The 19,714-nt window shown below is 35.3% G+C and overlaps 1 protein-coding gene across 1 annotated transcript in view; it reads right to left on the reverse strand.

Moving 5' to 3' along the window:
• LOC113395283 (Kv channel-interacting protein 1) overlaps window positions 1-15,946 on the reverse strand; it is a 93,670-nt gene extending 77,724 nt beyond the window's left edge. Inside the window, exon 1 of the mRNA XM_026632856.2 lies at window positions 15,537-15,946. The gene's annotated coding sequence lies outside the window, so the exon portion shown is untranslated. The remainder of the gene's footprint in view (window positions 1-15,536) is intronic.
• Between the last annotated feature and the right edge of the window lie 3,768 nt (window positions 15,947-19,714).

Here is a 19,714-nt window from a genome sequence, read left to right on the forward strand (position 1 = left end):
TTTTCATTTTATAGCTCAACAATATCAATTTATAAAGTGTACTGTTCGTAAAGATTTAAACGTGAATGACAAAGATATAAAAATAAAAATCCATCCAAAATACAGTTCGGAAACGAAACACATTAATATTTTATGAAGACAATACCGGCCATTATTTTAATTCACTTGAAACAGCGAAACTTGCCTGGGGCCTCCACAAGAGAGGGGCCCTCACAATAGAGACTCAGATATGTTTATATATCTAGATATAGACAATTCATAATAATATCATTAATAAATGTTTTAATATTTACTGCTACAAAGAGAAAATAAATTATTGACATGCTTAACTGACAGATAGTAAAATGTTCAATTAATCATTGCCTCCATTCCTTTGTGGCCTGAGGGCCTCCAGGACTTCAAACCCGGCATTTATATAGATTTACTAAATTATCATTGATTATTTACTATATCCAGCGATATAAATAAAAATAAATGTAATGATGTAACTTTGCTAAGGTATTCTGCCTACGTTCGAGAAGGTTCTCAACCCACGTTCTCTCAATAAACGTTTTATATAAATACTTGTTCTAGTCGAGCTTAGCCGACGAATAGTTGGTCTTAGATATATTTTTATATATGTTGGTACATCTGAAATTAATAGACTTCATCGTCACGGTTGTCAATAAACATCACCCCAAATAGACCTTTGCTGTAAATCGTCGCTAGAGGTCAGTGCAGTCAGTCAACTTACATTTACAGTTTGCAATAAAAATTGATTTACATCTAAGATTCATAATATTTTGCAAGTCGTATCGGATGATAGTTTACAAACACATTTAAAGAGCCATCGTAAAGCTAGTAGTAATCTGCACTGATATTATAAATGCGAAAGTAACTGTCTGTTACCTCTTCACGCTCAAACCGCAGAACTGATTCAGATAAAATTTGATATGGAGATAGTTTGAACCTCGGGGAAGGACAAAGGTTACTTTTTTTAATTTTTCAATAAAGCTTTATAAATTTCGCGCGTAAATTCTAGCCCAATATGCATAAAATATAAACAAAACGACTATCAGTCACGTTTATAGCCTGAGCGAACATCAGCTACGTGAGTTTTATATCATAACATACGCAATTATAGAGCTAATACAAAAATGCAAGGAACCAAAGCTAGAATATATATATTTAAAATGTATTGATTAATCCTTTCATTTAAAATACGACATGGTAGTTTTAAAAAAGAGAACGCCATATTGAATTTAGATTTACGTATTACATAACCAGCGGGCTATCAAAACGCTTCTAACGGTGTCTTATTAAATTTAACTAATTGTAATAAGTTTATTAGTCACCGTAGGCGGGTAAAGAGTTCAGCAATATACACGACAGTCGCGTTAAAGTTTATAACACACTACCTACAACGTAACAACGTAATATAAAATGTCGGATAATTATTTAAAAACACTAAAAAAGCTGTGTAACGCGTGTCAGGCGGGTATGACAAAAAAGCGTGATATTTGCATGAATTTACATACAAGGAACATAAATTTCAGTTTCAATTAATACGTTTTAATTTTAAAGCGTGTAATTAAAATAATTTTATATGAAAAATAATAAAACAGTTTTCTGAATCGCGCTAACGTTTGGTTCATCCCGTTATATATAGGGTCTCGAGTTTTCATCGTACTCTGAGCCCATCAGTGGGTTCACAACATCAGCCAGAGTCTTCTACGCCCATCCCGGTGACGCTGTAGAAGCCACTATAGCCAAAAGCTACTCATACTATATTGTATGAGTATTATTTCAAAATTTTGCGTTTTGATACAACTATCTCGTAACTAGCTGACTAGGAAGCGGTGTTCAGGATCGTGTGTATGTATGCGATCTTTCGAACATTCAACAATGCTTTAACTTGGTGGTCGGGTTTTGTTTGGTAGGTACCACCCACTCATCGTTCCAACGAAAAACAGCAATCCTTAGTATTGTTGTCTTTCGGTTTGAAGGATGAGTAAGCCAGTGTAACTACAGGCACAAGGGACATAACATCTTAACTACCAAGGTTGGTTGTGCATTGGCGATGTAAGGAATGGTCCATCACCATCACGTGGCCAACTTCCCCGTTCGCCTACCTATTATACTAAAAAAAAACAATGGACGTATTTATTACATTTAATTATGAATAATTTAGACGAAAATGAATACCATCACTTCGACAGTTATTGTCGAATGCACTTTGCCATCTAGTTAAGCGTTTAGGTCGAATTTTGGATTTAACTATCTGCTCCTTTATAAAAGTCACCTAAAATTATCAACCAATAAAAATGAACCGTTTCTCGAATAATTCTTAATATAAGTTAGGAAAAAGAAATTCAAAACGCATACAACATATCTTACATAAAAACGTTTCCGACTATTCTGAAATCTATCGGAGTTTAGTTTTTCTATTTACAAGTTAACACGTAAAACTACAACGAAATCAAAAATTGTATTTTTTCCGAAAACTAATCGCAAACTCAGCACTGGCCGGTCGAAAAATTCAAATTGAAAAACGTAAGCGCTTCGAAACAAACAATGAAAATGGACACAACACATTTAGTTCGTAAGCGAAATTGACTATTATTTCGAGTGAAATTGGTAATGGCATAAAAAAAATCCTACCTCTGAGTACATACATACATCTTGCGTTACATTAGTTAGGTTGCCCATTATAATAAATAAATAAATAATAAATATTGGACAACATCACATACATCACTCTGACCCCAATGTAAGTAGCTAAAGCACTTGTGTTATGGGAAATCAGAAGTAACGACGGTACTACATACACCCAGAACCTCGGAGTGGCGTACCCATGAAAACCGGTGTACTACTCAACCACGGAGGTCATCATTACAATACAAAATCAAAATTTAAACAATTTTTTTATGGCTTCGTTAGGCGGCCGATTAATGGACTACTCGATCTCGCCACTGTTTATAGACATTGACGCCGTATAAAATTTCTAATCATTACTTACATCACCAAAACGCCACCAATCTTAGAAGAGAGCTGCTTTGACCCTTGTGCCTGTAGATACACTGATTATTCAAACCGGAACACGGCAATGATAAGTATTATTGATGAATGGGTGGTACCTACTCAGACTTGCACAATGCCTTTCCAATAAGAGAACAAGTACTTACAGCGTTATTAATTCATAAATGTACGTACAACTAATTCAACTTAACTTACATAACTAAATTTAAGATATTGCATAATTATGACTTAACCCGCATTGGAGCAGCGTGGTGGAATATGCTCCATAGCTTCTCCTCAAAGGGAGAGGAGGCCTTAGCCCAGCAGTGGGAAATTTACAGGCTGTTTATGTTTATGTTTATGTATGACTTAAAGGAAGTATAAACAACAGCAAAGCAAAGAAACAAAACAAGAAAAATGTCCGAAGGATCCCTCGTGATATTCTTCTTGAAATATTCGAGACGTTCGTAGAAAGAAGAATGAAAAACAAAATAAGTGTAGAGAATATAAAAAAAAAAATCGTAAACTCAATTGTTTGTGACGTCAGCAAAAACCGATCGTCAATTCCCATTCGCAAAATTTCCAAAAACTGTCATTGGTGATTTTAATTACCAACTTTACGTGGCGTTATAAAAACATTACCGTATCGGACTGAGTGAAAATATCAGGGTGCGAGTTACATGTTGTAAAATCTAGTGGGAATCCTATCAATTCAACCCACCCCTCTAAAACTTGGGTGGTCCAAAATAGGTCATTCCATTCCTAATATCCTACACATGACTTGGATCGCTCGAAATTTTAACATCAAATAACTGTGGCTACCTTCCAAATACTGAACAGAGATTAATATATGAATTATTGCTCATAAATGTTAGGTTATTAAATTTGCATATAATAGGATTATTTACAGGCTATAAGTATCCGTCTGCGGCTTCGTATACCCCTCACCCCCACATGAAGGGGAAGAGTAACAAATCAAATGTATTTTATTCAAGTAAACTTCACAATGAAGCGTTTTTGAATCGTCAGCGAGACGAAACGGCAAGAAACATGCATAGTTACTCTTTTCAAATAAACAGATTTAATATGATGTTATTCACAATTAGTGTCCGATCAGTCCTGTGATGGAACCCGAGCCTGAATCCAGGCGTTTTTTTTCTAAAAGTATTATTTTAATGAACAATTAAATTCATTAATTAATTTAGTCCTAATAAACTTTTTAAATGATAAATTGATTATATTTTCCGGTATCTTATTATATGGTATTGCCAAAAAAGTTCTCTTTACCGTGTGCAAACGGAAAGTAGGGATTACAAGTATATTATATCCTTTCCTGCAAGCCTGGCAACGAGTATTAATATTGTTATAATAAGGATGACTTGTCGTCGTACATTATATAGACGCTAGCATCCCGGTTTCACGGGTTGAAGAACTTAGAATTATAAAAAGGAAAAATATAGTTTTTCCGGCTAGGAATGTAGACCATTTGAGTCATTCTGTTATATCTGCATTAAAATCCGGTGCGTTTAAAAGATCTAAGCATACAGGTGGGAAGCGACTTTGTTTTATACTCTGTAGAGATTTACCTCATAGTATATATAACGTATGCAGGTGGTACAAAAAACCCTAGGCCCGTGCGTTAGGGTACACCTCGCCGATGATGTTCAAGACTTAGACCATCGGTGAAGCATTTAGCAAATCTTTTGAGGTGAGGGGTGCCTGTTGTACTTAACGAGATTGATAGATACTACTATCTCTCTTGAAATGGAAAGGAAAATAAAACTATTAAAACAGCACAAACAATGATTCGCAATTCGAGAAATATTCACTAAATCTTTTTATATCTTTAAAACCGAAAATAGCACATATAATTAATTATTAAACGTGTTTAATTTGCATCGCTAATTATTCATCTCCTACTCGGCCGTTAAGTGATTAATCACGAGGAAAAACGCATGAATAAAGTATAATACTGCTTGTATATTGTATATCCATCCGAGCCGACGGAATAGTCGTTAAAACACGAGGAGTTCCGTGTTATAACCTCACCACGTCACAAATTTTATGTGATATTAATGGGTTAATACGATTCGACAGCCGTAGAACTTTCGTAACATGAGATATTTTGACGAGATTTATTGATAAATAAAATTTACTTGGTGGGAGGGGTTTATGCAAACCCGTCTGAGTAGGTACCAGTCATATACTCTACCGCCAAACAGCAATGTTTAGTATCGTTGTGTTCCAGTTGGATGGGTGAAACAGCGTGACCAGACACTAATGATCTCGAGTTTAGTTGGTTGGAAATATATGGAATGGTTAATTAAAATGACAGCGTTTATGGACGGTGGTCACCACTTCACTATCAGGTAGCCCATTGGTCCATATGCCTACCGATGCCACAAAAATGAGTTCAGCAGTATCAGAATCAATCAATCCTAATCTTTGATCTAATAACATTCGTTTAGATATACTATATTTTGTCAAAATACTATATGTTACGTCAAAACGTCGAGATATCTGGAGGCCATGAAGCAACAAAGCGGAGACCTCTTAATTTTATCATCCTTAGGAACTGAGATGTTATATCCCTTATGACATTAGCTCATTCAACATTGAAGCCGGAACACTATACTAAATATTACCACTTGGTGGTACAATATATGTATGTAAAAGGGGTGCGGTACTTACCAAGACGGGCTTAGGAAGCTACTTCAACCAGAATTATTTAATAATTCAGGCAGATTTTCATTTTTAAAGTCTCACACTCACAGACTGAACAACGAAGCTCAAGATTCACCTCAAAACATGTATGATTGCTGTTTATTTTAGTTCTTAGATTAGCAGTTATTACGTAACAGTGTCATAGTTACAGTTCGCTAGTTCAGTTGAGTTCACAATAACCATTACGAACTTGTCAAAGCCCACTAATAAACAATCTTGATACAATGTCCCGTGGCGCTGTGAACTTTGTAAACTGACTCCGTACACATCGTGGTTTTCAATCAAAACATATAAGCATGTATCTTACTAAATGCAATGTAAACCCAGTTTGTATATTATATGTTTTTGATTATTGGTTAATCAACTGCCAATAGCATTAGTTTATACGTCTAAGGTGAGTGAGCCATTGTACGGCAATAAGATTTAAAATCCTGCGTATGTTGGCGAGCGGTACTGTAAGAAGTTCTTTAGTGCTGTTGTCTTTGAGCGACGTAGACCCCTTACCATGAACTGACTTCTTGCTATAACATTTATGTATTGACCAGAATTATATTGATATTCATTCAAAACCATCTGACATTCTCGTACCATAAGAAATAGTGTGACCACACGTTCTATTTTTCAGCGAGACATTTCCGATTTCTGTAAATGTCTCTGGTTATATTCGAAAATTTTTAGTTCTCTTTGGCGAAATATGCCAACCACAGGAGTAAGTAACCATACAATAAATATAGATATAGGGAAGAGGAAAAAAATTATGAAAGAAAATGAAAAATTCAATTTAAACAACTAACGGTAAATTGTATATTGAAATGACAAATTATCACCAGAAAGTTTATAGGAAGATTGTGACTTTAGTGAAAGTGCTGCTAGTACCGAACAAATATGTAATTTGTTTGCAAAATAAATAAAATCAATAAAAAAATATAACAAAAAACGTTTACTGTTCTAATGGACAAAATACTTAGAGTAGACCTCCGTAGTCGAGTAGTGTATACACAGGTTTTTATGGTTACGCCACTACGAGGTCCCAGGTTCGATTCCCGGCCGAGTCGATGTAGAAAAAGTTAATTAGCTTTCTATGTTGTCTTGGATCTGGATGTTTGTGGTACCGTCGTTACTTATGATTTTCCATAACAGAAGTGCTTTAGCTACTTACATTGGTCAGAGTAATGTATGTGATGTTGTCCAATATTTATTTATTTAAAAGACATGCTCATCAAGTATAAGGATTATTTTTCTATAATATACCTAGACAGACTGGTAAATAGATCACTTGATAATATCTAGCAACAATCCACCACAAACATTGGCGTGGTACGAAATATAAACAATTCCTTACATCGCCAATACGCCAACATTGGGAATTAAAAACTTATGTCCGTTGTGTAATATATGCTCTGGTGGTAACCAAGCACGCATGCACAAAACTCTACCACCAAGTAAGGTTTATTAATTGTATCAATAGTTACGAGATATATAAAAAAATCTTAGCAAGAAAAATATTCAATTATTTAAGCTTTTATAGATTTAAAACTGTGATAACTTCTATAATGGTCCTCAAAATCTTGAGCGCAGACATCCCTTAGTAAGCATAAAAATACCTGCTGATGATCTCGCTCGTTTTGTAAGATTTACTGGAAAATTAGACTTTAAAGACTTCGCGCTGAATGTAGGTAATATGCAATGCGCCTTGTACCTGATCTGATGATACATTTTTTTTTTATACGATCAGACAGACGCCATAATTTGTATAATATTAGATATAAGAACTATTTCGTTTGGCAAATATATTGATATGTGTCGTCTTAACAATGATTAAATATTTGTGTAATTGAATAATAAAATCGACGTTTGATCATGTATTTTTAGTTTTTATTTTATTCGTATAGTTCGCCATAGTGCCAAAATTCTATCGGGCTTATGGCACAATGGTAAATATTGGCTTATATCAGTTAACTAGCGACCCGCCCCTGCTTTGCACGGGTGAAATGGTGATATTACACATTGTCTGTATATACAACGTTTAAAGCTTTTTTAGCAGACAATACAAACCGCTATGTCCCTGCATTTTGAGTCTGTAATTATAATTTAAATTATATGATGTTAAAGGCCATATTGATCTACATTAAATCCACAATGTATTAAAGATACTTAATTGGATAAAGATTAATGCTTAAAATCGCTTCGTAAGTAAGGCATTATTTCTCATAAAAAGTAAAGGATAAAAAACGGTTATTATGGGTTACCCCTAACAGATATACCATCGCGGATTTTTTGTAGATCTTTTTATGGTGTACAATACAATAGTACATTATTTTGATCTATCTTCTAGAGTTAAGGTCAATTTGGCAATGTAAGCGCCAAAAATGTGTTTACGACATCACATTTGTAGCTTTTAACAGTTTTGCTCTATTATATTATGCATGTATTATATATATATAAACCTTCCTCTTCAATCACTTTATCAAATATCAAAATCCGTTGCGTAGTTTTAAAGGCATACGTAGGGACAGACAGACAGCGGGAATCGACTTTGTTTTGTACTATATAATGATGAAGATCATTATATTTAATTTTCTGTACACAATTATTGTGTTGCAGTCGTAATTTAACTGTTATTCCACTTAGTATAACGAAAATAAACCTAATTTGTATATGACATTCTTCTGATGTCATCAGTTATTCTACAGCAGACAGCAATAGTTTATACAGCTACGCTGAGTGAGCCAGTGTAATTACATAAAAAGGTTTATAAATTCCAGCGTGTGATGGCATAGGTTGCTGCAAGATATTTCATACTGTGTAGTCCATGATGATCTGTTATAATTTAACTTTTCTTAAAGAGTTTATGCATAATTTAACAAGCAAATAACCCTGTTTCTGAATTGTGTCGCTATAGAATAATGGTAAATTAAATATAAATTCGACAATTCCTATAATATTCAAAAGTGTGGTCACACAATAAAAAATGGGTATTATAATCAATTGCCAATAGATGGCGTTAATCGATTAATATAAATACTTCTGATTCGCGCAGGCAAAATAATACTTATGTAATCTTTGCACGATAGCAGACAAATCAACTTAAACGTTATGTAAAATATACCTTGACAAAATTATACAATTTTTTTTACGATATCGGTAGGCGGACGAGCAAATGGGCTACCTGATGGTAAGTGGTCACCACCGCCCATAGAAAATGGCGTTGTAAGAAATATTAACCATTCCTTACATCACCAATGCGCCACCAACCTTGGAAACTAAGATGTTACGTCCCTTGTGCCTGTAGATACACTGGCTCACTCACCCTCCAAACCGAAACACAACAATACTGAGTACTGCTGTTTGGCGGTAGAATATCTGATGAGTGGGTGGTACCTACCCAGACGGGCTTGCACAAAGCCCTACCACCAAGTAAATTTAATCTGTAATCATGTCGAACACATTGATAAATAGGAATTTATCTCAATAAAAGACAATATTGATGATAAAAAGCGTACCTTTGATACAATAATTGTATTTTCAGAACGAAGTTCTTTTACTTACTAGAGTGAAATCGTCATGCAAGGAAAAGGCGATATGCCAAGGCGATCGCTCCCTCTCTTTCCCTCTCTATCTGTCCCTTTCATACGCTTCAATTCAATAATACTAAAACTTACTTTTGGTCATTACATTGTTTTAATTCACACAGGATTTTTAATAGTAATTTTATCATTGTCATTTAAGTATTCTCAGACGTTGGAAATTTATTTTATTATTTTATTCATAATAATATGAAGCGAAAGAAACTCCATTCCGACCCAGGATGCTCGTGTTTTTCGTATTCGTTCTGATCTCCGACGCTGTCTCTGACTCTGTCACTGATTCTATTTTCAAACCTTAATATATTCTTAACTAACCCCTTCCGACTCCTTACAGATATAATAACAATTGTATTTGCGAAATATAAAAAAAAAAAACAAATATTCTTTATTCAAGTAAACTCATCAGACTGAAAAGCACTTTTGAAACCTCATGTTACAGTGTTGACTGTAAACCCAGCACCGGTTCGGAAAGAAAATTCTATCGAAAAGAACCAGCATTAAACTCAGTAATCAAAAAGTCGCCGTGGAACTATAAGGATCGTTTATTATCATAACTGACTGAAATATGAATATTTGAAGACGTCGGAAAATCGTACCGACTGAACTAAAATAACTCTTTTGGTTCAACGATTATGCCGTAAAACATAACTATGTTTTACGGCATAGCCGTTTTACGTAAGTCCTTATTTATCTTGTGCGAAGCTGGGCATGTAGCTCTGATGATATACAAACAAACGAAACAACGGAATAAATCTAATTATCCTTTATAAATGAAATATAAATTATTAGTGAAACATCTTCGGTTGTGGAGCTCGTGCAGGTACACATATGTTACGTACCTTAGTTATTCAAAATTCCCGGTTAAGCTAACCGAACTATGCTAACATCGTTGCGTAACATAACTTACAAACTAATTATAAGTAAATAAGTATTAGATATATCTTTTATCGTCGTATACTCAGACTACTAATATTATAAATACGAAAGTAACTCTGTCTGTCTGAAGCGGTCGTCTTCGTACTAGAACCGATTTAGATGTAATTTGCTATGGAGGTAGTTTGAGTCCCAGAAAATGACATGTTTTTATCACGGAAATCATCCCTTAAGGATGTGAAGTGGGAGGGGGGCTGAATTTTGTGTGAGAAATTAAATTTCTTAAGTAATAAACTACTCATTATTAAGTGTTTTTTGACCATTCAGGGTAATTAGAAGATTGTTTTAAGGAACTTTGTTTAGGATGTATGGTAAAAAGCGAGTGAAGGTTTGTGTGTATGTTTTATAATTTCTCGAGTAAAGCCGTAAGTTCAGCTAGTAAACGCGCGAAATATAGTGTCGTATTTCGACTTGTATTTTTGTTAATAAGTCAAGTGCTGAGACTTATTAATTACCTACCCACGGGTTATGATTATGGGTTTATACAAGTTATAGATTGAAGATCAAGATAAAAAATTCTTGCGTTTTTCCGTCTAAGAAAGTTGCAATTCTCAGCTTTACTTTACGTAAAATATGCATGTATTATACGTACAAACCATTCTCTTAAATGTTTCTGTTCATTGATGAAAACCACTAAAATCCGTTGCGTAGTTTAAAAGATCTAAGGGTCGTTTCACACGATCCGGAATTCGTTTTCGCTTTTGTCGTTTCACTATAATTTTTCGCTAGATCCGTCTACCTTTTGTTTTGTAATCTGTTTGCGAGGTCTTATAATTATAAAATCGTTTGTCTTGACTATCAAACAAACCACGTGCTACTGCCTACGTGTCGTGCTACTTCCACTGGTTCTTTTCCATATTTTTTCTGTACTATATAGGTGGCAAACGAGCAGGAGGTTCATCTGATGAATCAACTAAAATCGACTACCAACACCCATGGATATCAGCAATACCGGGGTCTTACAGGTGCGTTTCCGGCCTTTGAGAAATGTCTACTCTTTTCCTGAAGGTTTCCTAAGTCGTATCGGTTGACAGAAAATGCCATAAAATCACGCTGTTGTCGATTTTCAGACATCGAGGATGCGCAAATTCTGACGTACACTTGATAATCAAAAAAATAAGCTTCCAACTTAAATAAATACTACGCATTTAAATCTTTTACTTGTTCGTGCAAGCTTATCTAGGTAGGAACCATCCGCTCATAAGATATTCTACTGCCAAACGGTGAGTATTATTGTGTTCCAGTTTGAAGGATGAATGAGTAAGCGTTAGTAAAGGTACAGGGGACTTGTTTCTCAAAGCTCGTGACGCATTGTTAATATGAGAAACAATTAATATTTTTTATAGAGAGCAGTGGCAGCAACTTACCATTAGGTGGCCCATTTGCCAGCCCGCGGCCACTATATCAGTAATCAATTATATATATTAGAAAACTTATGATTATCAAGTCTATAGACGAAGGAGACCATTTACATTGATCTAATCCGTCACTTCGTCTTCCTATAAATAAAAATCCCACCGCGCTTGCAGCGAACTCGCCATTCCCATGCAAATCACCAAAGTTCGGAACATTAAACAAACCCCAAATCGCTAATGTGCGGCCATCCGTGACGTTAAATCTGTTTCGTCCCTCGTGCCTGTAATGCCAGGGCTTCGCTGAGCGTATTACATCGCTAATGTATACCGGAATACTCTTATAATAAGCTTCAATTAGTTGAATAGAGATGAACAAATTTGATATTAACAGATTCCCGGTCGACGTCACTATGCCAGTGATTTTACTAATATAATAAATGCAAAAGTTTAGATGGATGTTAGTTACTCAATCACGGCTGAACGGATTTGAATGAAATTTAGCTTATATATAGATTATAGTCTAGCATAGTAAACAGATACTTTATCCAGAAAAGATGTACCTAAATATGTTGATTTTTGATACCACAACGCTGCCTTCTATATAAACCGTTCAAGAACATTCGTTTTATGTTTGGGTAAGTACATACTTTCCGTTTTATCCCATTTGGATGTTACGAAATGATTTCAGTCAGCTTTATTTCAATTTAATATAATGTTTTATACATACATATTTTAAACTATCATTGTCGTTTTTAAACAACAGTTCTTGTTATTTGGTTCCTGAAAATCTGCGTTGAAAACCGATTGGACGACGTAAAGCTTTTTAGCGTGTAGGCTATCTTGAGATACTGAGGCGTATATTATTAAGAGACGGATCCAGGTATGAGGCTAGCGAAGCACTCAAAGACCAAATTACGTCACAATTCACGTCACAATTATTTGAATACCCTGTACTGACTGATATCTTTTTTTTTTAATTTCTCAGATTTTTATAATACATTATAAAAATCTAAGAAACTGTTATTATATAGAAAAATGATTTCATCATCATGCCAAATATGAAGTACGATAAAAAAGGCGATGTGCTGACGTCACAGATTTCAAACCAATACAAGATGAACTAATACTATGTATGTTGTCAGTGTGTAAATAAAGAGTATTATAATTTATTACTTAATACAAGTAATAAGTAACAAAAAGTTGAGTCGTCTTTTTTATTATCTTTTTCGCTATTCTATGGCCGAGACTTGACTGACATATAGAACTTGGACTGAACTTTTCGGATTACAGACAAACGGCATGGCTCTCGTTATAACGGCAATAAGTACGTTACCAGTTACTTCGAAGGGTTTTATTTTAATATCAAAATATATATCATGATATTATTTGATGGTAAGGCTTTGATACTTGGTCATAGATCCTCGTGCAAAACCACCTGGGTACCATTCACTGAGTATATAACTCTCAACAGCAATTCTTAGTATTGTTTTATTTCGATTGGAAAGGTTAGTGTTCAAGTGTAACTACAGGCACAAGGGAGACATAACGTCTAAATTCTTAAGGTTAGTGTCGCATCAGTGGTTTCAGGAATGATTAATATTTCTTACGTCAGTTTCTATGGTACCCATTTACCATATGGAGGCCAACTTGCCCGTCCGACATACTTTATTATACGTAGAGTTGAGTTACATAATCAACTTATATGGACTTTTTGTAACTGAATCGTCATTTTCCAGGTTTCAAAATATAAAGATTTCACTAGTTCCGAATAGTGATACTAGCGAGGAGCCACAAGATACAACCTACTTTTTCAAGCAATTAAATTACAAAATATTGTTAATTTGTATACATTTTGCGTCGTACGGACGTCATTATTCATTATTATATAATTACATGTATATAAAAATGTACATAAAAACATTTTTTGTCTATTCCATCATAGTTAAAAAGGTTTTGCTTTATCTTAGGACTACCAGCCAGTCCTCGACGACGAAATAAAAAAAAAAGTACGTGTGATTACTGCACGAGACTTGCATCTAAGACAAATATGTGCAACTTTATGTACCGCTAAGTTCAATAAATTTACAATTTGAATAGATGATTTAAACATCTTAAATAGAGATACGCCTTTAAAATCAAAATGACAATCTCTATATAACTAAAGATGATTATGTTCTCCTGACTGATTTATGCAACGGCAACCTTACTCTATGGAGATTTGTCTACTCCGCAGGACTTATACTTAGTGCTAGGGCTCTGTGCAAGCCCGTTTTGGTAGGTACCACAAACTCATCAGATATTCTGCGGCAAGCAGCAATATTTGGTATTGTTGTGTAGGGCGAGTGAGTCAGTGTAATTACAGGCACGAGGGACATAAAATCTTAGTTCCCAAGGTTGGTGGCGCAATGTCGAAGGTAAGGGATGGTTGGGGTACATGTCAGTCACCTCCTCGTGGTGTATCCTGGGCAACGGGACCGGCTTGAGCTTGCTCGTCGGCCACGACTAAGACTGGAGGGATGCCGCGGGTCCGCTCCTGGTACGTCCCTGATCGGCGTCAGGGCGGACCATGTGAGTGGCCTCATTGGCTAGGAGAGAGTGGGAGGGCTCGCTACTCGAGCCTCCCAGATGTTTTACACCGGCGGTTAGCGGCGATCCTACCATCTTATCCGCCGCAGGGCATCAGTTTCGTTGACGCCCAGCCTCCAGTGACGGACTCGGGGGAGTTCGGCACATTCCCACGTGGAGGATGAGGGGGAAGGCGCGCATTAGGCTCGCTTTCCATGAATATTCAGCCGCCTGACGGCGGCTGCCGCTGGTGGGATCGCGGTTGCATGCTCTTGGCGATCCCGTGGCCTCACCACTCGGCGGCATGGTGGAAACCCAAGGATGGTTTTAGTGGGTAGGACAGGGCATTAGCATTAGCGTGCCCTGGCCCTTAACATCAGGTTGCCCAACTGCCTTTCCGCCTATATATTACATAATAAAAAAGAAAATTATAATGTACAGGTTTACGCGCAAACGAGTGCTCTCCTATTCCCCTCACTCTCATAATCCGACGAGATGGCAAATCCGACACGACCGGAAAGCGTTCAAGCGCCGAACCAAGAGCCTCACCTGCTTATCCAGATAAAACACCTCCAAATTTTAGATTCCACCTCTACCGAGAACTTTTCAAAAAAAATATTTTTTTACTGACTTAACCAACCTCTGGATTTGCAGGCATCATAAACTAAATATTAGAATAACAAGGTAATCAAATATCACTTTGAATAATAATTCAATTACAAGTTAAAAATAACAGTTAAGAGACGAAACTGTATGTGATCCACCAAACCACACAGGACTTAAGCGGTGGAATATGCTCCGAGCATAGGCTCCTTAAGAAGGGGCCAGTAGTGGGAGAATTTAAAATTTCACTTAAGTTACCTATTCAATTCAAATTAGTTTAATAGCTTTAAGATCTACGATAGTCAGTAAGTCGGGGCATTGAACTCATTAAACTATGAGATAAAAGAATATTAAATAATAATATATTCATTTAAAACTCTTATATAATTTTAGATGTAAATAAATTTTATATTTATAAAAGCGCATTTTTTAAATAAACCGAAAGCAACATTATTTCAATACATTCACAATAAGAATGTATGTCAGATTATAATATGTAAATTAAATAACATTTAACATAGCACTACAGTAATCATTCCTGGAATTATTAATTAATAAAAATTAATAATTAATACGATAGTTTTAATAATGTTAATAAAAAAAAAACACCATCTAGACAGAGACAATTAAATTTTATTACGTATAAAAAAATACAGAACATCAAAACATTAAAAAAGCAGCAACAAAAAAAAAATCTGATTAATTTTAATAATAAAAATAAAGCAAAAAAAAAAAGCGAATAAATTCGTATTAATTTTAAAAATATACTTACAGCATCTATATAATTAAATGCACAATACATTTAAACCTCCTTACACACTGACCACGTTATAATCTGTTAACGATTTCAAAAATCGAACGTTATTTAAAAAAACACAGATTTTCAATTACAATTTTAATTATGACACGAAAACGTTTTATGTATCTGCCTATCCTTTTTCCGAGCGAACCTCTCCCTCTGATCCTTGTACACGGTAGTCCGGGATTTAGGAGGCGAATTTACAACTCTACGTATCATTTATAATGTTATTTACATCGGATTTTGTATTTTTTATTCATGGCGTTAAAAAACGAGGCACCGTCAGGTGTTCGTACGATTTTTTTGGTGCGATTTCGTTGTGGCTCAAGAAAAATCGATACAATCCCCGCGCACGTCCGTCTCGGCCCGGGCACGGGCGGTAACTGAGGGCTGACACAATAAGTGCTGCCCTCTAAAATATATCGATGCGCGAGTGACAGATTAGTATGCACTTAAAGCTTTTATAATGCTTCCTCTCTTTATTGTTTCGCGATCAAATAAATAATCTCATACAATACAATTTAAAAGACAAATATTAACATTTTTAAGACGAAAATCGTCAACCATTCCGCCTAATAATCTATGTTAGATATTTTTAGAATAGAATGTTCCGTTCGTATCCGTCTCCTATTTAGATTTCTAATTTATTAAATATTCTAAACACATATAACAGATCACGATTGATATATATGTGTTCATAAATAACATAACACACATCTTTTTATCAATAAATATTAACAATATAACACATGTAACGCCCATAATATTTATATTTAAAAATGATTGTATTTTTGTCCGGTTTCATTCCTTTTATCAGATTGTGTTGAATTTTGGGTACTTCCGCCTATAGAGGTCCCTGACCCAAAATATTATGTATTTATTTATTTGTTTTTCAATATAAACATTTTATGTATTACCCCGGGCGAGGCCGATTACTTTGTTTATATAAATTAATACTGTGCGCAACGATTCGTTTATCCTGTTACCATTACGGATACAGGAACCGTAATGTTATCAGAATATCGTTTAAGGCTGTAAGACCAAGTAGGGCTGACTTGTATTCGTGATAATATTAACATAAATAGAGGATTGAGTCAATTTTCGTTTTCAGCTACTACTCTTCTGTGAAACCAATTTTATGGAATTTTATGGAGACATTTTATGGAATGGTGAACTTCGGAAATCAGCTGATGAAAGTAACCACAATCTTGGACTGCAACACCGGAAGGTGAGCAGGTGCTCTTTGAGGAGTGAGTACGTTTGTTCGTTATTTTAAGTCATAGCATATTTTTAGGGCATAGTATATATGTATACCTTGAATATATTACACATTTAATATTAATATATAGGGCTCTAAACTGACCGAAAAAGCTGTGAACGTTGTATATAAAGAAATTCTGAAGTATATTTAGTATCAGCATTGCACCCGTGCGGAGCCGGGGCGGGTCGTTAGTTTATATATTCAAAATTTGCACTAAAATTATACTGTTTTTTTGTGACTCTACTTATGATGAATTGTCTATTGACGCATAGACATCGAACATACAAATATTATTTTTTATTGATATAATATTTGATGTCAAAGGATAGGAAGGCCCAACGATTACGGACACATTTTGGTTTTATCCTCCGCTTCAGGAACGGTCGCAGTCAAAAAATTTTGCGGTCATATTTATTAAATTAGATTTAAGAGCACAAAACATTTATAAAAATTAATTATTATAATATTATTCATAAAAAAAAACATAAATAATTTGATTACTATGTAACTATTATTATTATTCTTTTTTTAATAAATATTGTTTTATTTTATTAATTATTTATGTAACTTATTAATTTAAGTACATACACTAATTGTAGTATAATTTCATTCTTACAGTTTTGTCTAAATCAGATGTTACTGTTTGTTGAATTTGTTTGTTATGGTTTAATCTTTTAATATGGTTTAATAATTTTAATTTTTTATTTTTTTAATAAATTTGTGCAACTTAAATGTTCTTGGTGTCTCTTGGTGATAGGGCTTTGTGCAAGCCCGTCTGGGTAGGTACCACCCACTCATCAGATATTCTACCGCCAAACAGCAGTACCCAGTATTGTTGTGTTTCGGTTTGAAAGTTTTGAGAGACAGTGTAACTACAGGCAGAAGGGACATGACATTTTAGTTCTCTGGTTAATATTGGTTAATATTTCTTACAGCGCTGTTGTCTATGGGTGGTGACCACTTACAAAAAACCATTATCTTCCTTAATATCATCATTTGTTACAAGTTTTATGGTCGCCATCAGGATTGAATGCGACACAACAAAGCACCTATTACCTGGTTCCGGTTTGAAGGATGAGTGAGCCAGTGTAACTACAGGCACAAGGGACATTACATCTTAGTTCCCAAGGTTGGTGGCGCGTTGGTAATTTTAAGGAATGGTTAATATTAATAATATAACATAACTACTTCATATTTGAGACATCAGGGGTTATCTCGTTATAACATGCTAGCTTTCAACCGGATTGTTTTAACGCCTTAACAAACAGTCTTGTATTGACTTATGTTGCCTTCGCGGATCGAGCAGAAAAAAATGAGAAACGTAAACAAAATTATTTGACATTACAAAATGTCATTTGAATAAAGTTTCGTCATTTTGGCGCCAAACATATACGAGTGACTTGCAGTTTACAATGAAATGAAAAGGAATAAAAAAACACCTGTCAGGTTTCAGAATTCCTAAATTATATTTTGACACGAAGTTTCGCGGGAGGCCCGCTAGTTAACATTTATGTTTTTAAGTGAATGTTTTTTTTTTGTCATGTTTTATAAATTGATCTCTTCTACAGCTGAATGAAATTATATATAAAGCGTATTTCCAGCGAGAAAAAAACAATTTCTCTATTCTATCACAAAACTAGAGAAGCTTAGTGAAATTTTTGTTGAAAAGGAAAATAAAAATATTCGACAGATCGTGGTATTTCACGCACCCCCTGGTAATGGGGAATGGTGATGGCAGTTCCTAGGGCCGTGCCCTATCTACTGCGGTATCCTGTTCGCCGCCCGTTTCTACGGACGGGTCGTTGGGGTCGGGTAATTCCATGGAAGTACCCTAGTGGCGTATGCTGCAGACATCTCTTGGTCCTCCGTACATTCTCAGAGCGATCAAGCGCACCGGATGAGACCCCGTAAGGGGAGGTCCAGCGAACGACCTGCTCTGCGAATGTCTGCGCACGACAGATGTCGTGGTACAGAAGGAGGGTTCGGAGACATCTTGCTGCTGCCAAATGAGGACAGATATTATTGTGACGTCTAATGTCTCGGGCGTAAGACTCGTATGCCGTGACGACGAACAGTACGACGCTCCCCCAGCATGCGACCTCTCAGTCAAATTACTCCCTATTTATTACTATATTAAGATAAATTGAATTATATAACTAACAAAAACTCCATTATTTCATTTATTTTATTCTATATTCATTATTATTAGGTTTTTCTTCAATTACAAACGATTTCGATAAACATCAATAGACGTTTAACACGCCAGTTACTTTCGGTAGAATATTCGTTCCCAACGGTTGGTAGCTTTAAATTTGTCCTTGTAAAATAACATTTGAAAATCGCCCGATAAAAACGTACTAGGAAAAAGAAATTCAGGCATAGCTTTAGCCCGGCGCCCAAATGCAAGCAATCTTCTAGCGATCTCCCCTTGCCCCAAAAATATTTTTAAGAGACCTTCTGGTGTGCCTCGCCGATTAGTCAGGTCTTGACCATCATCAGCGAGGTACCCATAACGCTCAGTTCCCTGGGATTAACTAGATCGGTGGCCCTGGAAAATGACCGCCCTTTATCTATTTCTAACTTCTTAAAATATATGACGAGTATCTTATCTCAGCTTGTTTTTAAAACATGAATGTCAAGGTTTGGATTTCTATCCATCTTCGAATGTATGAAATTAAACTCAGGAAATATTCTTCTCTGATTTATTCCAAACTGAGGAGGTCCGATCGCTCCGACGGCTCGAACAAGCCTGTCGATACCGGCGGGCGTTCGGCCTTTTATAACAAAAATGGGTGGGGGCACTCAATATAACATCTATTTATGGACGGTAAAATATTTCAAACTAATTTAACATCTCAAAATTCACTAAATATTATTAATTTAATAATCA

Source organism: Vanessa tameamea, chromosome 29 (genome assembly GCF_037043105.1).
Source record: "Vanessa tameamea isolate UH-Manoa-2023 chromosome 29, ilVanTame1 primary haplotype, whole genome shotgun sequence".
In the NCBI taxonomy this organism is placed as follows: Eukaryota; Metazoa; Arthropoda; class Insecta; order Lepidoptera; family Nymphalidae; genus Vanessa; species Vanessa tameamea.